This window comes from Oryctolagus cuniculus, chromosome 10 (genome assembly GCF_964237555.1).
Source record: "Oryctolagus cuniculus chromosome 10, mOryCun1.1, whole genome shotgun sequence".
Lineage (NCBI taxonomy): Eukaryota > Metazoa > Chordata > Mammalia > Lagomorpha > Leporidae > Oryctolagus > Oryctolagus cuniculus.
The window spans coordinates 77,847,824-77,875,205 of record NC_091441.1 but is presented as its reverse complement, the minus strand read 5'-3'; the positions used below and the strand labels follow the sequence as shown (position 1 = coordinate 77,875,205).

Here is a 27,382-nt window from a genome sequence, read left to right as displayed (position 1 = left end):
AGGATAATTTGTAGGTCTGGCTTCTCGGCTAAGGGGACACTAATGTGACACAGTAACGTGACATTGACGGCGGGCCACACTAATGACCGCGCTCCAAGACAGGGCTGTCAGCCTGTCGTTCCAGGGAGAAGCCAACCTGCTCTCACTGCGGCTCAGGACTCGATGCTCAACTAATTATTCAGACAGCGACATTAATGAGAACCCTCATGTTTATTTTCAACATACTAACCAGCGCTTAGCTTCCATTTGTCTGATATGGTCACTGATTAAAATGTGTTTCATGAATAGCAAATGTGAACTCGCACATAACAAAGAAGCACCGCACGAAAATAAGGCACGGCTGCTTGGAAAAACCAACCTGGTCAACTCGTTTTCTGCCTCCAACGCGGTCAAGGACGAAGTGACAGGCGGCAGGAAATGCCACGAGTACCAGGCAAGGAATATTTTGAATCACACATGTCCAGGGACGGGCTTGACTTCTGAACTGAGAGCCCTGGGTCAACATGGTCAAGAGCAACTTCTATTTCAAATAAACTTCATTAACTTTGCGAGAGCAAGGTTAGACTTTAAGTGAATTTTTCCATGGAAGGACCAGTCTGCTTTCATGTGCTCTTTCAGCCTTAGAAAAGACTGATCTTTGATTAAACTGTCTCAAATATGATCCTCATAAACATTAATAAATGCAGGTGTATCCTTTCAAACTGAATGTAAAACTGTACTGTTGTTTCTTTAAAGGGTTCCTTAGCATGCTCTTATACATTTTGTTTCAAGTCTTACTAAACCTTGTGATCAAGTTCTTTCTACTTTAAATTAATTTCCTAATTTGGTATGATAAATTTTGTCCTTCGTTTAATGGTGATTATAATCCTAAAATATTCATATAATCATAATTCGAACTAAATAACTTTTTTTTTTAAAAAAAAGTGTGCTCAGATCTATTAGAGGTGTTGGAAAAAGAAAAATACTCCCAGTGTGGTTCATTATAAGAGGTTCAATTTGAATTAAATAACAGTGCTACTATTTCAACAAACGCTCGATCTGCCATCCGGATGAAGAATTCTCCTCAATACTGTGTGTGAGTTCTGATTTTATAAAGAAAGCAAAATAAATACGAGTCCATGCAGATCACTTTGGGAATGAAAATGTCATTGCATGCCGCATGCAATGTTTCTTAAGTATGTATTTCTAAACTTACTCGCTAGAGATAGATCTGTAATTTTAGAATGCCAAAATGCCTAAATGGCACACAACACGTGGGAGGCAGATTCAGACTGCAGGCTAATTTTTAAAATATACTTCACCAAGTACCAGATAAATGGTGCCTGGCCATCATGAGCACCTCTGAGCACTGCTACTTGACGGGCACCTGTTGGAGACAGGTTCTTAGATAATCGGCACCTTGGGCAGCTGGTGTGTGCTAAGCACCCGCCCCCACAATCTCTCTACAAAGTACATTCTGTCTGTGGCAGAGACTGGGGGGATGCCCACCACGTGCATTTCTTCTTCCTGGGCACCTGGTTAGACTGCATCTCCCAGCATCCTGTGTGGCTGGGTGGGGCCTTGTGTGGCTGAGTTCTGGTCAAATAGTCGGAAGTGGGTACTGCTTCTTCTACTGGGATCCTGAGTCCTCTGGCACCACCCTAACACCCTCTCTCCCACTTTGATTGTACACCGAGAGGACAATTCCTGGTTTCTAAGATACAGGACCCACTGGGCCAGAGAAGTCCAGTTCTGGGAAGAGCATGTACGGCACGGAACCACTACCATTCCTGTCCCCATAAACCAGTGCCAGCTTTGAACTGCCTAAGATACACCTGCAGTGGGTACACCTGCACTGGGCTAAGCCTCTGTGGTTTTGTTGTTGTTGTTACAGCTTCTAGTACTCTCAAACATGTGGGACTTTCTGATAGTCTCTGGGCATACCTGGGCCAGTAAAAGTGCTGTGGAATTGGAAATATTCCAGAAGGTATTTCCTTCTGGTGACCATCCGTTCCTTTAAGTATGCTCAGGGTGGAAAAGGGGAAAGGAACAGCTGAGGATTTTCCTGAGTGTGTCAGGCAAGTCTTTCCTTATTTCATCTTCATGTAGCCCAGTGAGTAAATCTGACTCCCATTTTACAGATGATACTACTGACCCTCTAAGAAGTGAAGTACAAGCAAGTACCAAAGCACATTGATCCAGTTGACATTTCCCTTGCTAACTGCCTAATTGGTTTTTAAAGAATTATTTATTTTACTTGAAAGGTGGGTGAAGTTACAGAGAAGGAGAGGCAGAGGCAGAGAGAGAGGTCTTCCATCTGCTGGTTCACTCTACAAATGGCCTCAACGGACAGAGCTGCGCCGATCCAAAGCCAGGTGCCAGGAGCTTTCTTCCAGGTCTCCCACATGGGTGCAGAGGTTCAAGGACTTGGGCCATCTTCCACTGCTTTCCCACCTCATAGCAGAGAGCTGGATCGGAAGAGGAGCCACAGCGCCAGCCCCTAATTGGTTTTTAATATCCAAAATTTATGGAAAATAGATATTTCTAAGTTAAAACATTTTTCGATGCTGCTTAAAAGTGAAAAATCTAACATCCTCCAAATTTAACACAACATTTGCAACAAAAAAAAGTGTGAGGGCAAAGTGTCAAATTGCAATACAATGGGTAGAATGTTGGGAACTTCCACAGAGGTTTTGAAAAGCCAGCAAGGACCAAAGGGAATGTGTTTCAGATGTTCTTGGTGGCAAAAACAAAAATGTCACATTTCAAAGAAAACAAAATGTATGCTAAACCTATATTAACTGTTGGGTAATCAATGTTGTACACATTTTTATAGAATGGGATAGTGGCTAACACACATGAGGCATTTTACTATATCTTAGTTATAATTTAGAACAGAGATTGATCAACTGTTCCTATAAAGGAAAACCAAGTGAACATTTCAGGCTTTGCAGCCATAAGCTTTCTATTTAACTACTCAACTCTGCCATTGTAGTAGGAAAAAACAGCCACACACAACGCATAAACAAATGCATGTGGTTGCATTGCAATAAAACTTTATTTACAAAGAAAGGCACTGGGCCACATGTGGCCTGGGGGCCATTGTTTGCCAGTGTGGGCTTTTGAAAATTGATTGGGAGGGTTTGCAATATCTTAGCACCTTAAGAGTTTTCCTGCATGAAGTAAGGTGAAATGGGCCCTGGGGAGGATTTACACTCAGGACCACCACGAATGGGTAACTGATATTAAGGGGGAGGAGCTTTCATTTGCCAAAGATTCAAATGACAACAGCTGGCAGCACCCAGCTTCCCCCAAAGTCATTTCTTCTGCTAAGACCTGCCACCTTTCCACGGGCCCATGCCCCCACAGAAACAGCTTCCAGGCTTCCTGTGCATTTCTGGGCAAAATCCAAGTCATATTTGCAAGAGAAGAAAAATCTGAAGCTTTTCCTGTCAGTAGAGCAAGGTCCTGCGTTAAGGTTAACATAGGTAATGGTTACCTTAAGGACTTAAAGTGACTTTCCATTATGGACTTTTTTTTTTTTTTGGAAAGCAATAGGTATGTTAAATGCCATAGAAGAGTGAATGCCAGGAAGTCAGAAATGACATCCACCATAAGTTTTAAAATCAGGCACGAAGTCTCCCTAAGTTAGAGCTAAACAGCTCTCTTAGATTTGGAGGATGTTCTTTGTTAACCAGTTTCAGGGTAGGAGCTGTGTGTCCAGTGACTGAATATGTCAGAAGTAAGGTATCAAATCCATTCCCCACTATTCCTCAAGAATGTTAAGTTATTGTAAGAAAAATCTGGTTTTCTTCTTTTGGGGCGGGGGTGGTGGCAGAGCTCTGAGACACACACACATGGATTTTTTTTAAAGTCTCAGTTCCCCAGTAATGTTTTATTTTAACAGCTGATGTACAAGATGATTTCAGACTTACAACGGTTAAATTTTCGGAATCTTGTTTTACCTAAAATGTCAATCAAAACAGAACAAATGCAAGAAAATTTGAGTCCTGTCTGACACAGGAAAATGCAGTCACTAAAACTGAAACCGGGGATGGGGAAATACATGCAAATGCTTGTTGTGATGTGCCATGAAATAAATAACACAGAAAACTGTATCTTTAGTACTTCTAAACTATATAAAAATATGTGCAGAGTGGGTGTTCAGTCTAGTCATACGTCCCCATCAGAGTACCTAAGCGCAAATCCGGGCCCTGAAACCCAACTCCAAGCTTCTTGCAAATGCAGACCCCTAGGAGCCAGTGGTGAAGGCTCAAGTAGTTGAGCCCCTGCCACCCAGGTGGAAGACGTGGACTGCCCGACTTTGGCTTGGCTCAGTCCTGTCTGTTGTAGGCATTTGGGGGGAGTGAACCAGCAGATGGGAGATCAAGCTCTCTCTCACCCCCCCTCTCTTTCCCTCCCTCCCTCCCTCTGCTTATCCAATAAATGTATTTTAAAAATCCATAAAACTATGTGCCAGGCTATAACAGAAAACATGAAATTCAGTGTTTGCCCTAGAGGGATGAGATTTATAATGTTTGCACTTTCTAGATGTTCTAAAACAAAGTAACTTTTAAGTAATAGGTATACAATCTAGAAGTGACTTGTTGCTCATTTATACTCAGGTATTAATGGTTTCTGACTGCCCATAGTGTTTATGGCATCCTGTGCTCTCAATTAACATTCCTTGAAGCAACTGAGGTGACCACCTTACTTTTTAGAAGTCCTCTTAATGAGATTCCATAAATAAATTAAATTTTTATATTTCCAGCCTTTAAAAGGAATTAAATAATTTTGTTTAAAGAGGTTGATTGCTTGCGGATTATAGCTGTAAATAAATTGCTGGATGCAAAATTACACTTTCTTCTCTTTCCTTTTTCCATGATGGCACACAATAATTTATCTTTTAATAACTTCAAACAATTCTGAGTCATTTGCTCATTAAAAACAAAATACATCTTGATCACGAAGCTTGGCATTTCATAAATATTTACCCCAAATGCACTGCCTGCTTTGAAGCTGGGCTGGTAAGCTCCTGATTGACAGGCAGCTTCTGTGCAGGAGGGAGGAGCCCTCACTGTCAGCTGGGAGAAGGGCGCCATGCTGCCTTCGCACTCACGCTCTCCCTGGCGGCTCTTCCCCAACAGCCGAAAGACACACGATACACGCGATCCTCCTTCATCACTGATCCTCCCTCTCATCCTGAATTCACCCCCTGCCTGCATTCTCTCAATGGCTCCCCAGCACTCAAGAAACCAAAAGCTGTCCCGTGACCTACAGGCCCCTGCGTGGTCTGGCGCTGACAGCCTTCCTGGCCTCAGGCTTAACAGCAGAACTCCACCGGCCCCGCCGAGCTTCCCACCGCGCCTTCTTTGTGCAGGGCCCTAACGTTGGCGGGCAGCAAGACTCAAGACAGGTGAAGGTTTCAGCTCCTCTCCTGAGGGCCACCACGCTGAAGGACACAGCGAGAAAACCAGGGTATCTTTCCTTCTTTTCCTTTTTGTTGTTTTGGAAGTGCGTTATAAGGTAAACATACTTCATGTGTTCCAAACAATTCCTCATATCATTTTTCTGCATGAAAATAAACTGAGATTAGGAAACCAAAAACTTGTCTGCAAAGCAACTTCACTCCTCTCCTGAAGACATCCACACTGGCCCACAGTCCTCTCTGAGCCCAGACAGTGAGAAGCAAGACAGCTCCAGTTCGTCCTCAGCATCACCGTGGACCTCTTTCCCAGGAGAAGACGAGAGCAACGGTGCCAACTGCAGCACACACACAGACCCTGCGAGACGCGAGCCAGAATGCATGGACCAGAAGAATGCATGGACGCGGAGTCACCGCCCGGGGGGAGCACGTGATCTGATGTGGACGCACTGCACGCTACAGCTGCTCCTCCTCAATCCAGCCCGCTGAATCGCGCAGAGGAAGAGGAAGAGGAAGACGAGCTCTTTGTTGGGATTTAAATGAAAGACATTCTCCTCCTGACATGCCAAAATTAAGTGTCCTTGTGGGCGAGCGTTCTTGCAGGACTCTAGCGGAAAGAGGGTGCTTACTGGGGAGCAGGCTACCGACACGGCAGGTGCTGTGCTTCGTTTTGATCACACCTCAGCAGCTGAGCCTAAACACAAGGAAACTGATCCCATCTCATGGTCTTCTTCCTGGGTACACAGGAAGGCTATACTGCCCCATTTTCCCGACAGCCATGACCGTGTGACTGACGTCAGGACAATGGGATGTGGGCAGAAGCAACAGGCACCACTGCCAAGCCTGATGCAAAGACGACAATGCTCCCTGTGCCTCTTCCCAGCGATCCCGGAGACCCCAGTACAGGATCCATGAGTGAACAGCTGTGCTCCGACATGAAGGGAACACAGCACATGCCTCTGACATGTGAAGCTACTGAAAAGTGCGGGTTTGCCACAGCAGCGAGTGCAGCACGTGCTGGCTATGATGGTTTATACCGCATCAGGACCCACCTTAATCAATACATATTCCTGGCTTTGCCTCCCCTTCTCCCACCTTCACTCCATAGGACCATGCCTTAGCATCCTCTTTGTCTTCCACAAACCACTTGTTATTAAACAGAGTGGCTGGAAATCAATTCATCGGGAACACATTCATGGAACAGTGACTTACTCTGTCCTTACCACGTGCCAGCCACCATGGTTGAGGCAAAGGAGAGCCTGAAGTTGAAGCAAGCGAGGTCTCTGGCCTCATGAAGCCACTGCCTACCAGGAAACACCAACTAAAGCACCTGGGAATGATCAACACAGAGATCTGACCTAAGCACAGAGGTCATGGAAGAAATGACCTTGAAGCCATTAAACCAAAGGTGAAAAGGAGTATACCAGGTAGATGGGGCTGGCTGGAGGAGAAGGGAACAGTCTTGGGCTTTCCCAATGGCACTGTTGGTCCAAACAGACACGAGCCAGCACAAATACCAAGCCTTGACACAATCAATCTTCTGCCTGCTATGATGACTTGAAAAACAGAGCTTGGGAGTGTAAGGACTTCCAAATGGAAAAGGCGGCCAAATATATTGAGTAATACAAAAATAAAAGAATGCTATTACATCTCATAAAGCGTCTCAATGGTGTAACTTAAAACAAAACACTTGTTTTTCTACCACTGACAGAGAGAAAGCAGGGAGTTATTCACACCAAAAATCATTCTTCCAAATTATCTGGGAAAATAGTAGCAAGAGACACAAGACACCAGCCCTTCTCACACACCCAGCCCCCTCTGCCTTCATAAACACTGTGGTAATCCTGCAAAAAAAAAAAAAATCACAGTCATTCTTGTCTATTCTCTCGTATAAACCCATAAGGAAACAGCACCAGTGCTGGGTCAGGCATGGTCCTAACCTTTCATCGCCTGCAACACCAGTGAACTTGGAGAACTCAACTCCTGCATCCTTGCTGGTGCTGGGAGCCGACAGCAGGGTTCCCCAATTCCCATCTCATCACAACCACCTTCTAACACAGAGTGGGCCCCAACTTCAGCTCTTCTGATTCCCCAAGGGTATGCAGAGCCCAGAAGATGCGAATTCCTAACCAGCTGCCAGGCGATGCTGCTGCTGCCCCATCCTCAGCCCGCTGCTTCCAGTCCAGGGCCCCTGAGCCCAGCAGCTCAGCCCCTACCCCAGCAGAGGGTCGTCTTCTCCATGCAGGCTGGGTGGAGCCTGTCCCAGGGGTGGCATTGTCCAGGCTTCTTCGCCCAACCTCAGGGGACCAGGCCCTTGACCTCTCTCCCAGGGAGGCCCTGCTATCGGGACAACAACAGCCAGGCAGAGAGCCACTCCCCTGCAGCAGTCATTCTAAGTCCTGGACAGGTCCCGCCTTGACTGCTTTATACCAGTCTCAGAAGAAAACCCAGCCCGTGACAAGGGGCTCAGGGCCCTGCTGACGACCCAACTTCCCCCAGCCCCACCCCAGTCACACCTGGAGCCCTGGGGTCTTTCTGTTACTCATACACACTCTCACGTGCCCACCTCTGAGGTTTGGGCCTCGTCAGTCCCCCTGCCTACAAGGTTCTTCCTCTGACCCCCTTCGTAGGTGGGGCTCCGTCTTAACCTTTAGATCTTAAATCAAAAGGCTTCTCTCCCAAGAGGCTTTCCCAGGTACATTCTGTACACTGCTTATGTTCTTCTTTGTCGGACTTTTGCTCACTCTCTCTGCTTCCCTCCACCAAGAGGCCAACTCCACCAGAGCAGGGCCTGCATCTGCACTCTCTCCAATCGTCTACAGCATGATGACTGTCACACAGGCGGCTCCAACAGCTACTTGCTGAGTGGCTGCACTAGTTACTGAACTATCCCTGTATTTTCTTTCTAGTGAAAAAACAAAAAAGCCAGGAGAAATCTCAGTTGCTCAAAACTATAATCTAACAGGTTAAAAAAAAAAAAAAAAAAACAGAATGATTTCCAGCTAAAGTAACAGCAATGATGCCTCTCTGCTGGGGTGACAGGCATCGGAGATACCAGCGCGCTGAGGGCTGGAACAGACTCGTCCTGGTCCGTCAGCCTGGCAAAGGCCGCCCTGTGCTGCACAAGCCGGCTCACCTAACATCTGCAAGGTGCTATCCTCAACCCCCGACTTCTGGAACTTCCTTCTAGTGCCACCCACCCCTGCTGGCAGGTGCAAGAAGAAAAGTGGGTGCCTCACCTCTTTGCAAGCTCAGCTCCTCCACGTGGAGGGCTCTGCAAAACCACTTGTAAGTGTTCTACGCTAACCACAGTTTGTAATTTTGTCACAGGTGTTTGACTAAAAAGCGGACAGAGCCTTTTAAGATAGCACACCCATATTATGTCATTGTGTCTATTCCACACCACACCTCGGAGCTGACAAAATCCTTTCTTTCTGTGCCATAGCAACCAGGAGAGTTAATGCTGCGAGATTTTGCTGAGGGCAAACCTATACGCTCCAGAATGTTCACGCCTTTACAAACACATGTTAAAGTAGAATTTTAACACAACTTGTCATAAAAGCTGACACTAGTACACTAGAGAGGAAATCCAATGACACGAGTTGTACCTGGCAGTTCAACAGAATATAGGATAAATACTCTCTGTAAGGCAGCCAAAGCCTTGGTTAGAAGTTCAAATGAGGAAGATGACATGAATGAATATTCAAAGTGTACTACACTAAATGATTTTTCTATAATTATAAAAAAATCATTAAAATGCACTCAGCCTCACCCAAAAAACAGCACGGTGGGGTGAAAGTGGTGCCAAGTCTTGGGTGGCCTTGGAAAAGTCAAGAATCCTCCTGGAAACATGGTACAGAGATGGTTTGACAGATTCAATGATCTCAAAGGTGCCTTCCAGTCCACACTCTCCTGGGGCCTATGCATGCTTCTGCAGATGCATCCAAAGGTGGACAGACACAGAGGAAGGGTGAGCTCACCTCCAGCCTGCTCATTAGAAAGGAAACACGGGAAGAACAGGCATCCCTTTGCGAAGACCAAGGTGTCGGTGGCTATCCTCCGGTTTGTTGTATCTGTGCAAATAAAGTTGTATTTCCCTATACTGCAGGAGGGTGAGTTGATGTAGTAATTACCTGTTACTCTTGACAAGTAAGGTAATTAATGTAGCAAAATACCACTGCAATGTGTGTAAATTTAGACCACCATAATTAAAGCACCCGTCTGTTCAACAAACTGTTCAATTAAGAAAAAATATTGACGGTGTACATTTTTTGAAATTAGAAAACGTATGGAATGAATGACTCTCCCTTGGTTGACATCCATTTCCAGAATGCTTTCACAGCAGGAAGCACGCATAACGGATATATAATGGAGTGACTCCCACTAAAACACAGAAGTATTTTTTGTGAATGCAACATTAAGGCAAGAGTCTCTTGTACAAGTATTTTATTTAGAATTCTCATTCTACAAAAACATTCAAGGAGTAATCTGAACCTCAGAACTATTACAGGTGGTGAAGAGCTGAAATGTTATTGTGCAGGATCCAAGCCACAGGGCTGACCCTCAAAGAATATCACCTGAATGTCCCATTACTACTCAGTAATTTGGAAGAGCAGGAGACACTCAACAAACCATGAGCCAATAAGAGCTACAATGTCCCTGGTCCTCTGGGAGCACCATAGAGTCAGCGTGGGAATTTCGTCACTCCAGTTTCTCCTCGTGTCTCCTGGCCATTTTCAGACCCAAAGGCTGACATCTTGAATAAGAAGGCTACCTGGCCCCTTCCTGTCTAGCAAAAATCATCCCCTGCCTAAACTGCAGTAGAAAATGCCTAGCCATGCGACGAGCTAACTGCTCAAAGACATTAGACCAGAGCTGCAGGAAGAGAAAAGGAGTCTGTGGGCAGATCAGCGGAACAGCAGCTACCTTGAAGGAGGAGGCAGAAAGGGAGGCAGGCAGAGCTTTTGAGTTCTGGTACCCACACGGTGTGGGAGGAACTGGTCAGGGCGTCTCGCATCTCACACTGAGAAGGAAGTTCTTCCAGTTTTATTCTCTGAATTGTTCTATGCAGATAAATTCAGAGGAAGACAAAAGTTGCCCTGAGTAAAGGAACAGCTGGAATTCCAACAGACTGCATAGCATGTTATGAGAAAGAAACAGTATAGGTTTTTGGTGACATTTAATGATGTCCACACTTGTGTTTTGCTTTTGCTCTTTTCATTCTGTTCAGCGTCTCTTACCTTGGGAGATGTAGAAACCTAGGGAAAACGAATGGCAAGGTACCTTCACCGAAATCCAGTCCTAAATGCTCCGCATCTGAGAAGTTGGATGTATCCCCAAGTAAAGAATAAGGAGTACAAGGAGAAATTCTAGACGGAAACACGTTGAGGAAACGAAATGGTTTTTCCAAGGAAAATACTCCAATTTCACACTTGGAAATAATAACAACCTCATTAGGAGAGCAGGATGAAGAAATCACTTTTCTAGCTGTTGAAATAAATAAAGAAAGCCACAGATCCAAACTGAGAAGATAATTTTGTACAAGCAGCCTTATTTCATTCCATGACAGCCCTGGAGTGCTACCTTTTAAAATGAAAATTTTTAAAAATCATATTTCAAAGGAGGCTAATCTAATTATAATAGAAACACCATTAGAATAACAAGATACAATTGGGGGACAGGTTCTGCTGCAAGATTCATGGACCAAAAATAAAAGTTTCTGATGCTCTAATGCTGAAGCACTCGCCATGGTCAGAGGAAAATCAATACTGTTTTTTGGGTGAATTTATTAGAGTTGAAATGCCCACAGCATGTATCTCACAAACCACACTGGACCACATCTAATGGGTTATGGTGATATTTTATATTGAGTCTATCATGTGGTCCTCACAAGCCATTAAGTTAAAATTAATCCCATCTTACGGACATGTAAACTAAGACCCAGCAGCTGCCAGACGATGTGGCTGAGTTCCCCACAAGCTACTGTTCTGAAACAATCTGTTAAGGGGCGGGGTGTGCAGCACCGGCTGGTGCTGGTTCGAGTCCCGGCTGCTCCACTTCCAATCCAGCTCCCTGCTAAGGGCCTGGGAAAGCAGCAGAGGATGGTCTGGATCCTTGGGTCCCTGCACCCACGGTGAGAGACCTCGACGAAGCTCCTGGCTTCAGCCTGGCCAGGCCCTGGCTGCTGTGATCATTTGGGGAGTTAACCAGCAGATGGAAGACCTCTCTATCTACCCCCCGCCTCGTGCGCGCCATAATTCTACCTCTTAAATAAATAAAATAAATCTTAAAAAAAAGTTCTACTCTCCTTGCCATGGGATAAAATGTTCCTCATGGTCCCACTGAGTACATTTAGATTACTTCAATGATGTCTGCCTTAGTACTCACAGCTCTGACTATGCCTCAGAGTCACCAGGCACACTGATTCGTATGTTCAAAAGCAATGGCAGTGGAAGTTGTGAAGTAACACCCAAGTAGGGAAAACAGAGCTGGTTTCGAATTCTGCTACTGCCATTAGGCAGAACGAACACCAAACAGGAACCTGAGGTCTATGGGTCCAACATAGTTAAGTATCCAGTTTATGCCCGCAATGAGCCCGGAAGAGGGCTCAAGTGAAACACCACCACCACCCTTGGTTTCCAGCTTTAGAGAACTCGGCTCGTGGTTCCACTTTCTCTCCACCTACCCCCTGACCTTCCCCTGGCATCGCAGCGTGGCCCTCTTGCATCGTGTAGACAGAATCTGAGAACCACGGAGTCAGAGGCTGACTTCTGCAGGTCATGTCCATTCTCCAGATGTAGAAACTGGAACAAGGTGTAGGGGAGGGAAGGAAGGGACGACGCCCGTGACCATGATGCTACCTGTCAGGCTGACTCATCTGTCACCTACAGAAACTTGAAAGTGAGCAAAATGCAGAATAGATTCTTCATCCTTTTTCAGTCTCAAAATTAATACAAACCAGAGAAAAAACTGAACGGGGGCAGGGTGAGCAAGTGCAACTGAGTCGACATTAAGGTGTGAAAACGTGAGTCAATGTTTCCTGGGGTTAAGCAACTTTAAGAGAATTCAAGGGTAACAGTCACTCATGCGAAGCTGTCCAAATTCTTATCTTACCTTCATGCCCAATGCCTGTTTACATAAGGAAAGAGTATTTTAAACCTGACATCAAAAATACAGAAAGGTGAGTTGGATACTGAAAGCTCTATTGACTCCTGGAGTTAAACAGCCTCTAACATTTAACTCCAGCTTAAATATCTGGCAAAATAATGATAATTAAAATATTATTAATGAATTAGGCATAGAATTATCACACAAAGGAATTATTTTATAGGAATCATTTATTTATTTTTAAAAGTTTATTTATTCATTTAAAAGTCAGAGTTATGGAGAAGGAGAGGCAGAGAGAGAGAGGAAGAGGGGGGGGGAGAAAGAGAGAGAGTGAGAATGAATGAATGAATCTTCCAGCCACTGGTTTACTCCCCAAATGGCCAAAACAGTCAGTATTAGGCCAGGTCAAAGCAAGGAGCCAGGAGCTTGATCCGAGTCTCCCACTTAGATGCAGGGGCCCAAGGACTCGGGCCATCTTCCATGGCTTTCCCAGGCATGGCTGGGAGCAGCTGGGACTTGAATCGGTGCCCATATGGAATACCGGAGCTGCAGGCAGTAGCTTTAGTCACTATGCCACAGCGACAACTCCAAGAACTATTTATTTTTAGGAACTATGAGCTGGTTTTCATAGTCTCATTGAACCCAAAGGTACCTGAGAAATTGTAATATTTTAAGATGCTATAATGATGTAGGCACTTTTTCACTCTCATCTTTAGATGAGAAAACTAAGACTTAAAATATTAAATAATGTTTTTCAAGTTCACAAAGTCAATATGTAGCTGAGTCAGGATCTGAAACCAGCACCTTTTCCCCAACTTGGGTAATCATTTAATAACTAACACACCATACTTTAGAACCTGTCCACTAATATGCCTGGGATAAGGTTTCTTGGTTCATGTTGATGCTGGAAAGTAATGCAACTTGAAGAAACAACTTTGTTTTAAGAAGCTGTTTTGAAATAAGAAACATTTTCTGAGCTGGTAACATGAGGACTGATTATTTTTCAGGTTATAGTAATAATTGTTACTCTTTGAATGCTTTGTACAAATGCTTCCCTGCTACTGAAGATCACCTTCTCCTCTGAATTCGGTGGTTTTGTCAGTCAGAGGACAAAGCAAATTGCCAACATCTAAATTCTTGCATCCCCCCCTCCCCAAAATCTTTCTCAAGCCCCGAGAGGAAGCCACAGGCTCTGGTATTGTTATACAGCATTTTGAAATAACTCAAGGATCCCGGTCCCAAAGACAAGCAAAATGGGATCGATACAGGCCAAGGGGATGGGGAGGCACCTGTATTTGAGATTCAGTATTAGATTATCCTCCTCAAAGCAGGACAAAAGTCACTGGCCAGGAAGATACTATTCTAGATCATTTAATTTCCTTATATCTCCTGCCAAGGGAAAAGAGATGCCTATCAACAGAAACTTCCGGAGTTGAATGATATGACCCACAAATGCAAAGATGTTTACCTCTGGGGAGAAGGACTGGTAACACATGGTGTCATGTACCATGACACTGTACGATGCTATCAGAGAGGGACTCGGACTTGTTGACAAAACATTCAAGTTTCTACCAACGTCCAGTCTCCGAACTTCTTTTTTCTCTTTCAGATCTTTGCAGCTGTTCCTTCATCTCTCCTCTCCCCCCATCACTGATCTTGGTGGTTTCTAGAAAACTCTTCCTTTCTCAGCTGCTCACTTTACTGATGTGCTACTGTACCTGCATCTTCACATTCTCGACTGATGGTCAGCAGAAATGACGGAGGTGACTCTGCTCAAGTTCGAGACTCGAACCTTCCAGGTGACTCTGGGTGTATAGACAAAGCAACCAATTTCATGGAATCTCATATTTAGGAAGTGCTCTTCTCTCCAATTCCATTTCAACCCTTCAAATTATGTCAAGAACAAAGACTCATCTGGGTGTTCATCTGACACTTTAACACATGCTGATGCCCATGCCTCTCCAAATGGGCACTTTAGGTAGAAGTATGTAGGCAACGATACACAGGGAGCAGTTAATTCAAGGGACCAGCAAATCACAGCCAGTCGGGCAAAAGCTAGCTGCCAGTTTTTATAGGGCTCATTAGAGCTAAGAACGGATGTATTTAAACAGCCGGAGGAAGAAAGCAAAAGAATAGTATTCCTATGACATGAAAAAAAACTACATGGAAATCAAGTTTGTGTGTCCATACATATAGTTTTCATGAGACACAGCCATCCCTATTCGTTTATATATGAGAGGTCTTAATGAAGTTCAGGGAGGGGGCAGGCGTCGAGCTCTGGTGGAGTAGGCTGCTGTTTGGCATGCCCGTTTGCCATACTGCAGCACTGGTTTCAGTTTTATCTGCTCTGCTTCTGATCTAGCTTCCTGCTAATGTGCCTGGGAAAGCAGCAGAAGATGGCCCAAGTACTTGGACCCCTGCACCCATGTGGGACACCAAGATGGACTTCCAGACTCTTGACTTTGGCCTGGCCCAGACCTGGCTATTGTAGCCATCTGAGGAATGAACCATTAGATAGATGATTTTTCTTTTTCTCTCCCTCTCTCTGTCATTCTGCCTTTCAAATAAATCAACTAATCTTAGAAAGTGCATGGAAATGTGTATTGTGAAAAAACTCATGCCTAGATTTCAAAACTTTTTGTACCAAAATTAACTTAGCTTTTAATGTCATTGTCTAAAAGCTATCTGAAGCCTTCCCATATTGTCTCTTACCAACTTGGGGGCACAATGGTGAGACTCAGTAGCTACAATGCAGACTTCATGGCCTGTGAAGACAAAAATCACTTACCACTTGCCCTCTACAAAAATCATTTGCCATTTGCTGTTTATGTCGCTGTTCTGCCTTCACAGTATTTATTTTAGGTTACTATTTGGTTGTGGCCATGGAGGATACTTCTGCTGTTAAGGCACACTATAAAATCTCTTTTCTAAATAGACTGATTTGTGCTGTAACAAGTGACTTAAGGAGCTACAGAAATAAATAAAGCATGGGAAGTATTTAGGTCAGAATTATAGAAAAATATAAGTAAAAAATGAAGAGTAACCCAAGCATGCTGAACTTAGAAAACTAATAAGCCAAGAATAAGTGGGCAGGCAAGGAGGGGTTGGAAGAGAAAACTGAAGACTATGTAAATAAGACATCCAGATGTAGCAATCTGTCTCCTAAGGTCACCATGGAGTCTGAAATGTGGACCCCTAGTGGACAGAAGTCAGGGAGGCTACCCAAGAACATCAAGCTGGCCAGCCCCGTCACAGGGAGCAGCAGGTTCTGCTCTTACATCCACAGGAGCCTGACACACTGGCCAAGAATTCCTATTCTGGCAACTGGGAAGGCCTTCAGTCCAAAACAACCACCATTGTGCAAGGCAGGTAAAACAATAGCAAAAGCCAAGCTGCTCAGCGTGAGTCCAGGCTGCACTCACTTCCCAGCCCATGCTGCTCTGCACTGGTACGATCTCCAGTGGGACTCAGGGAAGGTTCCAGGTGCCTGCTTTCACTCTGATGGAAATGTTGTTTCCAAAATGCACTGAGCAGGCAACACGTTCTGCAGCTTCGAGTGAGTTCACATTACCATTGACAACACTTTACACTCTGCACGGTTTGAGCTGCACAATGTTTATTCTCTAACAATGAAGTTTCCTCAACAGTTTGACTGTACTCGTTTTAGAAATTTCTTTTTGTGAAACAATCTCACATGGTGGTGTTGCCTCTCTGTAACTGAATATGCATCTCTTCTGCGGCCTTTCAACCAAACATTTTCTCCCCGAGACAGAATTGTTGTTTTTGATGGTTCCAACAACACCACTTTCTGTTGTTGAGTCATAGACGCTATCGCAGTAGTGCTAAAATTCATCATCTTTTTCTTTCCATATGATTAATGTTTTTAAAACATGCTAGTAAGACTTAAAAACTTAACCGTAGCTGAAGAAAAGGACTTAAAATGCTGAATTCTAGACTTTGGAAATAAGACTACTACGACTCAATGTCAGTTTTTCCACCTGTGCACCCTATTTCAACTGGTCGTCACTTCTTGGGTGAATTACAGTTAGCTTCATCCACTATTTTTTTTTTTTTATTTGACAGGTAGAGTTATAGACAGTGAGAAAGGTCTTCCTTCCGTTGGTTCACCACCCCCTCCAAATGGCCGCTATGGCCGATGCTGCGCTGATCTGAAGCCAGGAGCCAGGTGCTTCTTCCTGGTCTCCCATGCGGGTGCAGGGCCCAAGCACTTGGGCCATCCTCCACTGCCCTCTTGGGCCACAGCAGAGAGCTGGACTGGAAGAGGAGCAGCTGGGACTAGAACCAGCGCCCATATGGGATGCCGGCGCCGCAGGCGGAGGATTAACCAAGTGAGCCACAGCAAGGGCTCCTTCATCCACTACTAACACAAAAGCCTGAGACAAAAGCTTCCCAATTTTTTTAAACCACAAAGAACTCTTTCTATTATATCCTAAACACTCCCATCCATACAGACGCTAAGTTTCCAAAGAATCTACCTAATAATTACTTAGTTAAGTATCCATAATCAATTAATACGAAATATCCACTAACTGGCCAATACAACACATAGAATCAAATATTTATGGCCAAAAACCGATGAACTTGTCATCTGGTTAACTACAAAAGTCATGCAAATGGCTGAAATACCTGTAGGCCTTTTGAAATAATACAAAGAGCTCAACACAATGCATATTCGAGGTTGTGTCTCCAACATGGTTTCTTCAAAGCCTCTTCCAAACAGCATCCTTAACAGTGGGGGAGTCATGGGATTATGGGAAAGTTGATTTCACCCTAGCTCCATGGTAGCAGCACATTTTTTAGGATATACCAAGTAACAAATCCCACCTCCTCAGCCATAGGGAGATGGTACGTGCTGGAAACCAGTCCTCTCGGAGTTCCAAGAATCCTTCTTCCCCACTCCTGCTTGACATAGTCAAGGCAGAACTCAGTCCAGCATCCACCACGAGTCTAAAGCTAACCCAGCTCGAAGGAAGAAAGTAGAGGAGAGCTGGATCCAGTCTCCCCTGGCGCATGCTTACTCAGAACTTGCCAGCTGGACGATTGAAACCTGGACTTTCTGTTGCCTACAACCAAAATCATTGTAACCTAAATACTGGAAAACTCCAGATTCATCTCCTGGGATTTGGAGACTCCCGCACCCCCCAGGCATTGGGAGCCCTTGCCACAGTGAAAATTTAAGATTTTATACAATAAGTAACAGGTGGACATTTCAAGCTTGGTGGATGTTTTCCAGTTTCTGTAATCCCAGGTCAGGCACATTGCTGTGAAAGCCATCAAAGATGGCAAAGTCAAGAAATTGACATTCATCTAACTGTGAGACAGTTGTGCAGGCTGGAGATGACCAGTGCTATGGTAAAGCAGTACGAGGTGGGTCTGCTCCAGGTGGCTATCACAGCAAATCCTTGCAGCCAGCTCTGCATGGAACACACCATTTAACCACTTCATCAATATCCTTAATTTCCGAGGGAAGGGAAAAAAATTCTTACTAGTCTTGATTAAAGAATGATTCTACAGAAGTGTCAAACTTCACAAGGAACACCAGGTGAGCAAAGGGACAAGTAAAATGCTGTGAGGCTGAGATTTTCATTTCTTTTTCCCAACATTTAGGAGATTGTTGGCCTGGTAAAAGAAAATGAGTATCCATAAGAAAAGACTAGGATTTCAGAGCCGGCACTTTGAATCGACCTAATGGATTAAAGGGAAGTAGCAGAAAAGTGTGTGGTAGGTTCAGCCCTAATGTATCTACCCATGCAGAGCAGCCTCAGGTTCTGCTACACTTAGTGGAGAGGGAAGGGGAGGAGAAGGGAATGGTGTCTTGCAGGTGGACTTAGGTAAAAAGATGTACACCTGACCAGTCGGCTGCCGCTCGACACGCGGAAGAGAAGGTCCCCTAGGCTCTGGCGAGGAAGGGGATGGTGAGACAGAAAAAGAAAGCCAAGTTGCTGTTTTTAAGAAACATGAGTCAACAGCAGAAAGCAGACAACAAGAAATGAGAAGACAGATGTGATTAGAGAGGATAAGTCCGGCGATTTGAGGTCACAATCCACAGAAAAAGCTCTCAAGGACCATTCTCAAAGGGTGAATACATATTATAAGGGGAAGACAGTTGAACGCTTGATTCTGAATTCCTTTGGTGGAAACGTCCCCCGGATTCCGAAACTTCAAATGCCCTGTTTGAGATATGTGGGAGAGAGCCATGGAAAGGAGCCAACTGCCAACTCTGAGAGAACAGACAACAGCAATGGGAGGAAGGAATACCAAGGGCTCTTTAACTGAAATCAACCATGGAAATGTGGAATTCCCACAGGATATAGGATAATGGTTCAAGCCAATTTCACTAGAATCTCAAAAGTCAAGGTGACCTCAACTGACAAATGACTTTGCAGATCATTATGACAAAGTAATCAGTACTAAGGCCATTTGGGGATTCCCGGGAGAAACATGAGCTAGAGCTTGGGTTGACGTTGGTGAGAAGACCTGCAGAATCTGGTTAAATGAGTATCACCAACTGCCAAAGGTCCACCTGCACTCCACATTACTGGTGTGCATGGTGGGTGGCACTGAGGCTTTTTAATTTCAAGTGTCCAAACACCACCACCTACTTAAGGGAAAGGCCATGTAAAGAACCAAGCAGTAGAAGCAGAGCATCTCCTATGACCCTAATAGGAAATCTCTTAGCGGTCTCTTGAAATCAAAAGGAAAAGGGCGCTAGCTCATGTCTTCAATCGATACTACAAAACAGACTTGAGCAATAATACAGCATTCCTCTGGCTGTAGGAGAAACAGAACAAAACATCAAAGATCCTGATATCTCCATCGTTAACCTTACTAGCAATTAAGTAGGTGCACAGGGGAGGAAAGTTAAAAAAAAAATCTGCAGCAGTTCTTCACTGGCAAAAACCACGAATGCCGTGAGCTGCGCGTGCGCGTTTCAGTAGAAGACTGAATGTTCAAGGGAGAAAACCCCACCCTGAGTGAAAAGTGAACACGTTTATCAACCACACTCTCAGCCCTCCTTTCACCACATAATGGTAATCTTGCTGAATTCTGTAAAATCCTCTTATAAATCATTGAACATTTCCGAGAGCATTTAAAGCTGCCAGGCTTATGTTTTGGAACGCACTGGGGGGGGGGGGTATAAAATTCTATGTGTTGGCCTGAACCCCACATACACTACATGTAAACCCCGTCTCCCCTCTACTGCCTTCGAGAGCTGCAGCAATGCAGGGCTCTCGAATCCTCCCTGGTTGGGCTGCCTGCAGGAGATACTGACGCCCACCCTACCCTGCTCTCCCCATTCGTTCCCCGAGGTGGGAAAGGCTCCCAAGAATACATATGTGAGCTTAAGAGGACAGCGCATGCTCATGAATAAGATCCATATACAAATACACACAGTTATACATATGAATGTATATAGGGAAACATATATAAATATGTACATGAATATGTATACAAATATGAATATGTATAGGTATGTGTCTGAAGCATGGCCTACAAATCTGTCTTCAATGTGCACAAAGATTTTTCTGGATCTGGAAGGCTGATTTATATCCTGGTCTCCTTCTCCAGCCATTCTGTCTTCTCCCCTTCCTAACTGTTCTGGTCTCACCCCACTCTACTGGCTTCTGTGCTGTTACCTTGACATCTCCAGTCCTGATGACCATCCTCACCCCCTTCAAATCTAATGTGCATTTCCTCGCTTTCCAGAAAGACCGCTTGAAATGAGTGCTTGCACCGCATCGTCTCCCAGCCTGCCCTCTTTCCTCTTCAGGCAGGAAATGCTAAGAGCGCTGATCCACTCTTCCCAATTGTCTGTGTCTTCACACCAAGTCCGGCCTGAGACCTTAAGGATTTTTAGACCCCTCCACCATTACCTCTCTTGGAGCACCCATTTGCAGAAGTTTGCAGCCCTTAGAACCAGCCTAACTCCCTCCGATGTGTGCTTCCCACTGTATTTCTGGAGGAAGATGAGTGATGGAACTCACCCAGGGCGGCTCTGACCAGGGGACTCCTGTGCTCAAAGAACCCTGGGGGTGGTGTCCTCTGGCAGCGACGGGCTGGCTCCTGAATCTCAGTGTCTGATCAGAAATCTTGGCTCCATCTCACTACGGGATGCCCATGGTAAGCCCAGAGAACCTTCCAAAGTCTCACTTACCTCATCTGTATTATTGTCTCCGGCTAAAAATAGTACCCAATTGCATGCCAGTAGGAGTGAAAATACAGATGACGAATATTCGGCCACTAAGTTTGATGCCTTGTCCACAGCAAGTGCTGTCTGCTTTATTATCAATAATTCACGTTGCTGGATAAATCCCGTACTTCCTAACCTGACCCCGAGGTCCTCCATGACCGGGTGTCAGCTCCTTTTCAGGAATTCTGTGTACCAGCCAGAGGGAACTATTCATTGTTCCTCTCCACGACCAAGCTTCATGGTCTTTGTTGCTTATGCACTGTGTTGCCATGAGCCAGAAAACTGTCTCCCCTCCCCTAACTCAAATATCTAACATTTACATTTCTGCAAACTCCCGCTTAAATTCTCCATGGAAGTGAAGAAGTATCTCTCTTCTCTCCACATTGTATTCCTAAGGACGGGATTTAAGTACGAATTTTTATTTTCTCCGAGCTGTGTACAGAAAGAACAGCTGTGTAAGAGCTGAGTGGGGTCGGATGGATGGTATTCCGCAGCCAGGGGGTGCAAGGCCTCTGTCAGGACACCCAAAGTCTACAACCTGGGGCACAACTTCACCTCCTTTATCCCTGCCACTTGTTAGGAAACATTACCGCCTTTCTTTGTTATCACTGACATTATCAAATCAAATTAGCGATTTTCCACCTAAGACATCAAAAATTATATTTTCCTTTTCTTTTCCCATTCTAAGTAAGGATTCCAGATGCATTAATGAGCCAATCTAAGGACGAGTTTTAGCTCTCAGTGAAACCACCTTGCACCTCAGTGACTTCATGGTGCCTATCAACCGTCTCAGTGGGTTCATACTGTTTATTCTACAAAAGCCAAGAAACTTCTTAAGGGCATGGTGTGAACAAACGCCTAACAGTTCTTCAAAGGGATGTACACATCTGTGAATATGACACATGTCAGGCTCAATAACCACACCCTTGTGGCATCCTCAACTGGTATTGATTAGGGACCCGTGTGTTCACGCTGGACGACAACAGAGCCGGTGTTCCATCCGGCTTCTATTTATTTCCACGTCTAATGCTCCGGAGAGAATGGGTGGTTCTCGGTTACTGAAAAAGTTTGTCACTGTCAAAATAAGAAACTGCCTTGGGTAGAGCCAGAGGCATGCGGTGCCAAGGCCAAGCCAACGCCAGAACATACAATAAAAAGCAAAGCTCTGTCGGTTTTCCCGGCAAGGCTGTGTCTATGCATCACCCCTATATCCAGCCAATTCAGGAGGGCTGGGAAGTCAAAATTCTCGGCTGTAATGGAGCCAGTGCAGTCACTGGGTTTCCTTTTCTAACTTTATTTTTTTTTTAATGTCCTACAGACTCATCGTAAATCATTTCCAATCTAATTCTCCGGCTTCCCAATTTTAACTGTCGGCCTTATTTAAAGAATGGCCTCTATATTTAACAGATTTCATATCCATTTTGAGAACTAGTAAGCTAAAAAAGAAGATGTTGTTCTAAAAGGCATCATTCCACTGTGTGACTTTTTAAGCAGCTTAAATGTTAAACGGTCCAATTGTCTTACCTAGCAGTGATTCAGAAACTCCATAAATGACTTTCCACTAATGAAGAAAATTATAGTTTAGTGCGCGCTCAGCAGCTCGCCCTTCGAGGTTTCAGGTGATGTGTTTTTATAAATGTGTATCCTGTAAGTCCACCCAAATACACACCACTTCATCAAGGCCAGAAAACATAAGAATTCGAAAGAACACAACCACAAGCTCTCTTGGCACGTGATGTTAAGATTCACTTGGTAACACTAGTGTTTCAACCTGTGCACTATGCTCGTTGTTATCAAAACTAAAAATTAAATGAAGTTTCCTAAAGCAAAAAGTCACAGTTGAGGCTTAGTTGCTTTCAAGGGTCCTCATGGGAGAAAAAAGGAAGAAGAAAAAAATGTGGTGGCAGTTACAGCAAATTAACAACATATAATAAAAATGCCATAAACATGCAGCATACATAATAAATCTCATCAAGTCTACAAGGCGGGCAGATAAAAATGATTAACTGCCACCATCCTCGAAAAGAAAAGGAAAATCCTGTCCCCTGTTAATCACCACGGCCGACGCTCTGACCCTGGATCTCACATGCAGAGCGAACCATCTTCACAGTCACGCACTCTGCCAAGCACGCGGGCCTTCTCACTTCCCATTTTATTTTCTGAGAAATCAGGAAAACAACTGCATGAGAGCTACTTTTTTATTTTTATTTTTTTAATGAAAAGTGTGGCTTGTGGGGTGTGTGTGTGTGTATGTGTGTGCGCATGGGCTGTAATGGCTCACACAATCTCTACCTCTGTCGATAGACACTTCCCAAGTCACAGCAACAAAAGTCCTGCCCTGTGTGTCGACAGGACAACAACACTCCCTGCCCAATGTGCAGCTGCTTCGTACTGGCTGACCAATTCCTTCTCCGGATGCCGGTGTAGTGTGAACTCCAGCCGGTAAGGAACGTAGACGCCCACTCTGCAGGGTGTGGGATGTAAGTTTCACCTAAGGGAAAGGCGGGGAAGCCGAGGTCAGCCTGGGAGGCAAGTTCAGGGACTGACAAAGGCCTGGAATTCGTCCAGAAAAGGCAGAGGGGTCCCCTTGAAAGGCCATCACCTCCACGGCAGGTGTAAGACTGCTTTGCTCCCAGAAAGGCTGTGACAGGAAAGGTTATCTCCACTGACAATGAACACGCTGATTTAAACACACACACACACAAACACAGACACACACACACACACACACACACACATAAAAAAACCTAAAATAAAAACCTAAAATTCAATTTTTAAAAAAAAACCTAGGAGGTTCAAATGAACAAACTCTTGCTTGTTCCTCAAAAGAAAAACCATGGGCTTTCAGAAACATCTCCTCAAGGAGATAGAATGCCGTATGAGTAAATTAAAACAATTAAAAACCATAAGGATACAATAATTGAGAATACCTGTTTGGGTAACAATGGCATTCTTGAATTCCTCATAACAGAGGGTCTACTTTTAATCCTCTTTTTTTGGTAGCAACTTGCATAATTAAACAATAATTACGGATTTTTAATTTTTATACATCCACAAGAACATAAAGTGAAAACCATAAATTATATACTAACTCCAGCTGTTCAACGTTGGCATTTTGTCTTCAAAAAAAAAAAAAAGTTCAAAAATCTGTTTCCTTAAACCAAGGAAATGTGGGAAAGGCCCATCCTGCCAGGGGCAGCCTCCTGCAGCACAGCGCTCCTGCTGTGGTTTCTTGCCGAGGCAGCAAACTCCACACTGAAAGAGAAGTCACTGCCAACTCAAATACTGTTTGCTTTCACACCCAAGAACAAACTGTGTGCATGGCAAAGGCATGGAAGGGCTCGGAGCAGCTGGAGAGGGCTGCAGAAAGGTAACAGTCGTGTCAGAGCTACTGTAAACTGCCTCTCGCTCTTCCATCGGCAAGTAAGCATCTGCAAAAACAATCCCATGCCTTCACCTTGCGTCCCCAGCAGGCCTGACCAGCACCCGCTCTAAGTCAAGACCGCCTTTATCCTAGTCAACGAAGAAGACCAGTGACATGCATACTCCCTTGGCTCTGAGTCTCAGGTCCAGCGAGGGTCAGGCTTAAATGGAGTCACGAGCAGCTTCCATGTCTCCATACCACATGCAAGCCTCTTTCCCTGCAAGCAGGAAATGCAAAGGACGCGGAGCCTGCAACTCGCCCAAAGGCAGAACCCTCCAGCCAAGGCAAATACCAGGGCTGCAAGGGTTCTGCTCGAGAGACCTTCCAAATTGCCCTTGCGCCTGGGGGATGGGCATCTGTGCGGATGTGCCAGGGTGGGGTCAAGAATTCAAAAGCAGGAGAAAACAGCCCAGGTCTCCCACAGCAAGAGGTGGACTCCCTGATGACGTCCTAGTCTGGCTTCAAGCAAGCAGAGGCTGACTTTGTGCTGGGATGCCACCATGTTAGCCACCAGCCAAAAATGGTCAAGTGAGAACGATTTTTTAAATTTCCTTTGCCCAGGCTACACGGAGATAAACAGTGAGAATCAGCGTGCAGTGCCATCTAGGTGGGAAGAGCGCTCGGTCGGAGACAAGCCTCACGTGTAGCAAACCCTGCCTCCCCATGCCTCGCCTGCTGCACATCTCAAACCCAGCACCGTCAGTTATTTCAAGGAGGAATCTTTGTGTCAAAGTAGAAAATCGCACTGTTTATTCAAAAAAAAAAAAAAAATCCCTGCTCCATGTTCCGCCCTACCCCTGAACACTTACTACTTACTCACAGAAAACAGCTCACAAAAATGTCATAGACTCAAGACACACACACACGAAGGAAATTTATATGAATGGAAGATCTACATTTTCTCCTCCTATAATAATACAGTTTCCTTAAAGCAAAAATATCACATATTTCCAATTGTAGGTTGGACCCAGTAGACTTTCAATATTAAAAGTAGACTTTATTGATTTCCTCTAGTATAAAATTAGAAACCTTTTCCTTATGGTCTTAACCACGCACGCCTATTGCCCCCACCACAAAAAGTTTTATGGTTTAGGCGCAGGTTGAAAAGTCTGTCCAACTAAACAAAGACCGCCTTTCTTCCCAAATAAAAAGGAGTATAAGAAATTTGCCTACTGGTCCCCCAAGACACAATCAGACAGTAAATTCTCCCGGCTTCCAAAATGATTGATGTGATGTCGCTGTTTTCTTTCATCACTCCCTACCTTGTCTGGTCGCTGGTGAAAACCAGGAAGCCACAGACACACACTTCGGTCTTTTTGCTTGTGCGGGCCTCAATTCTCCAATGCCAGGTTGCTGCCAATGTCCTTGCAGCCAATGGTAAACAGGCCACAAGGTTCAAGTTAACTGTGGAGCGTTACTACACTGAACATCTGGTCATGAATGAACGGATTGCCCACTAACTCTCAGCATTGGGCAGCTGATGAAAAATTCAACATTTTCCTTGTTGGCACAGTTGTTTTGGAGAATTCTCTAGAGCTTCCTGAATTATATTAAGAAAATTTCACTGCAGCAATCTATATCTGTGAGAACAGCTGGTGCTGAAAGGGATCTGCTGCTCTCTCTCTGTGCTAGGGGACCTCATGTTGGATCAGGACACTTCTACTCCATTTGTCCTTGAAAACTTAGCCTTCGCTCGAAGGTGCTGGCTCAAGCAAATGGCAGGAGAGACAGCCCATGGCTGCTGGATTTCACACGGAAGACCATCTTAATTCAGGGTGAAAAATTCACTACCCAGCTACGAGCCCACTTAAGACCAAAACAGTTTATTAGGAAGACCTGTCTCAGGATTTCCCTTAGAAAATACATCCGAATGGTAATCTGAACTACTACTGCGTTTTGAAATCAGGTTGGTCCTTTTGGCATTAGGCATTTTCTGTAGATCCATAGTCCTTTTTAAAATCTCTCCAAATGCATTGTGTGCAAACATTACCTTTTATTTTTTTAAAACAACATAACTAATACTAAACTCAGCAAAGTCTTTTGTGAGACCTAAAGGTAACACAGTTAGGGTAAATCAGATGTAATATGTGATACTGCATTCATCACTGGGAGAAGGCACACTGACAGAGGTGTCTGGCGATGCTTAAGGAAAGAAATTCTCTAAAAATACAACAGTACTGTTTAAAGAAATTAACTTGTTAATGGATATATGTGATATATTATTATTCTTTTTTGTTAAAAAAAAGGAAGTGGTAAACTTAAGTCAAGCTAAATTTAGGCTATTATCTATGCAGCATAAATTTCACTTCTGTGTATAAATGCTAACTTGCATATTTCTCCATGGTAACTAAACTATGATTAAAACAACAGTGAAACCAGCCTTTAAAGCCACCTGTTTAACTAGGAACAACCTAATTTACAAAAATACTTAAACTTTGGAAATTTCACGGGCATCCATATCTTGCTTTTCCCAGTAGAAAGCTCACTTTTCTGTGAACATTTAATTGCAACGTTCTTGGCCTAGGTCGTAATCTTTCTTTTTTTTTTCAACTAGTGTAATTTTTTCATGTATTGTTCACTCTAACATAAGTGGTATTTAAGATTATAAAGAATAAGACCCTAATAACTCTTTCCAAAAAGGAAGTTATTTCACCGCTTGGAAGGGATTAATTTACCTAGAAAGTATCTTCACCTTTTACAAAAGAACTAAAGAAAGAAGTGAGGAAATTTCAAACTGAAATGACTGTCTGAGATGCCAAGCCACATTCAAACTAATTTTTTTTTATTGAGATAGCCTTGTAATTTACTAATGAAGAAATGGGGTATTTTATTGGTGAAATTAAAGAAATAATTATAATATCTCCAAGAATAGTAAAAATGTAGGTATAAGCAATATTTTCTTATTTAATTATACAACATAAAAGTAGATTTGAATGTGAATCATTTTGAAACCTTAGAATTAGGTCTAGAATTTAAATACTGAAAACCCCTTGAAGTTGAAACACAATCATAATAGGTCAAGTTTGGTGTGAAAATCATGACTCACAGTCACGAAACGTATTCAGAAATGCCTCACACTAAAACTTTATGATAATCAAAAATTGATCCTCAGACTTTTTTTATTTTTAGTCTCCTGGTCTTTATATGATGTAACGTCTAAGGCCACATTTCCCATTGTTAAGTCATAATGACTGTATAAAACTCATGACAAAAAATAACTCATAAAGTGTCACAA

At 44.0% G+C, this 27,382-nt stretch overlaps 2 protein-coding genes across 2 annotated transcripts in view; both read right to left on the bottom strand.

The window, feature by feature from the left end:
* Positions 1-27,382, bottom strand: part of FOXP1 (forkhead box P1) — a 464,888-nt gene that overhangs the window by 406,601 nt on the left and 30,905 nt on the right. The gene's annotated exons all lie outside the window — the stretch shown is intronic.
* Positions 4,865-27,382, bottom strand: part of EIF4E3 (eukaryotic translation initiation factor 4E family member 3) — a 411,364-nt gene continuing 388,846 nt past the window's right edge. The window contains exon 8 of the mRNA XM_070050600.1: positions 4,865-23,214. The gene's annotated coding sequence lies outside the window, so the exon portion shown is untranslated. The remainder of the gene's footprint in view (positions 23,215-27,382) is intronic.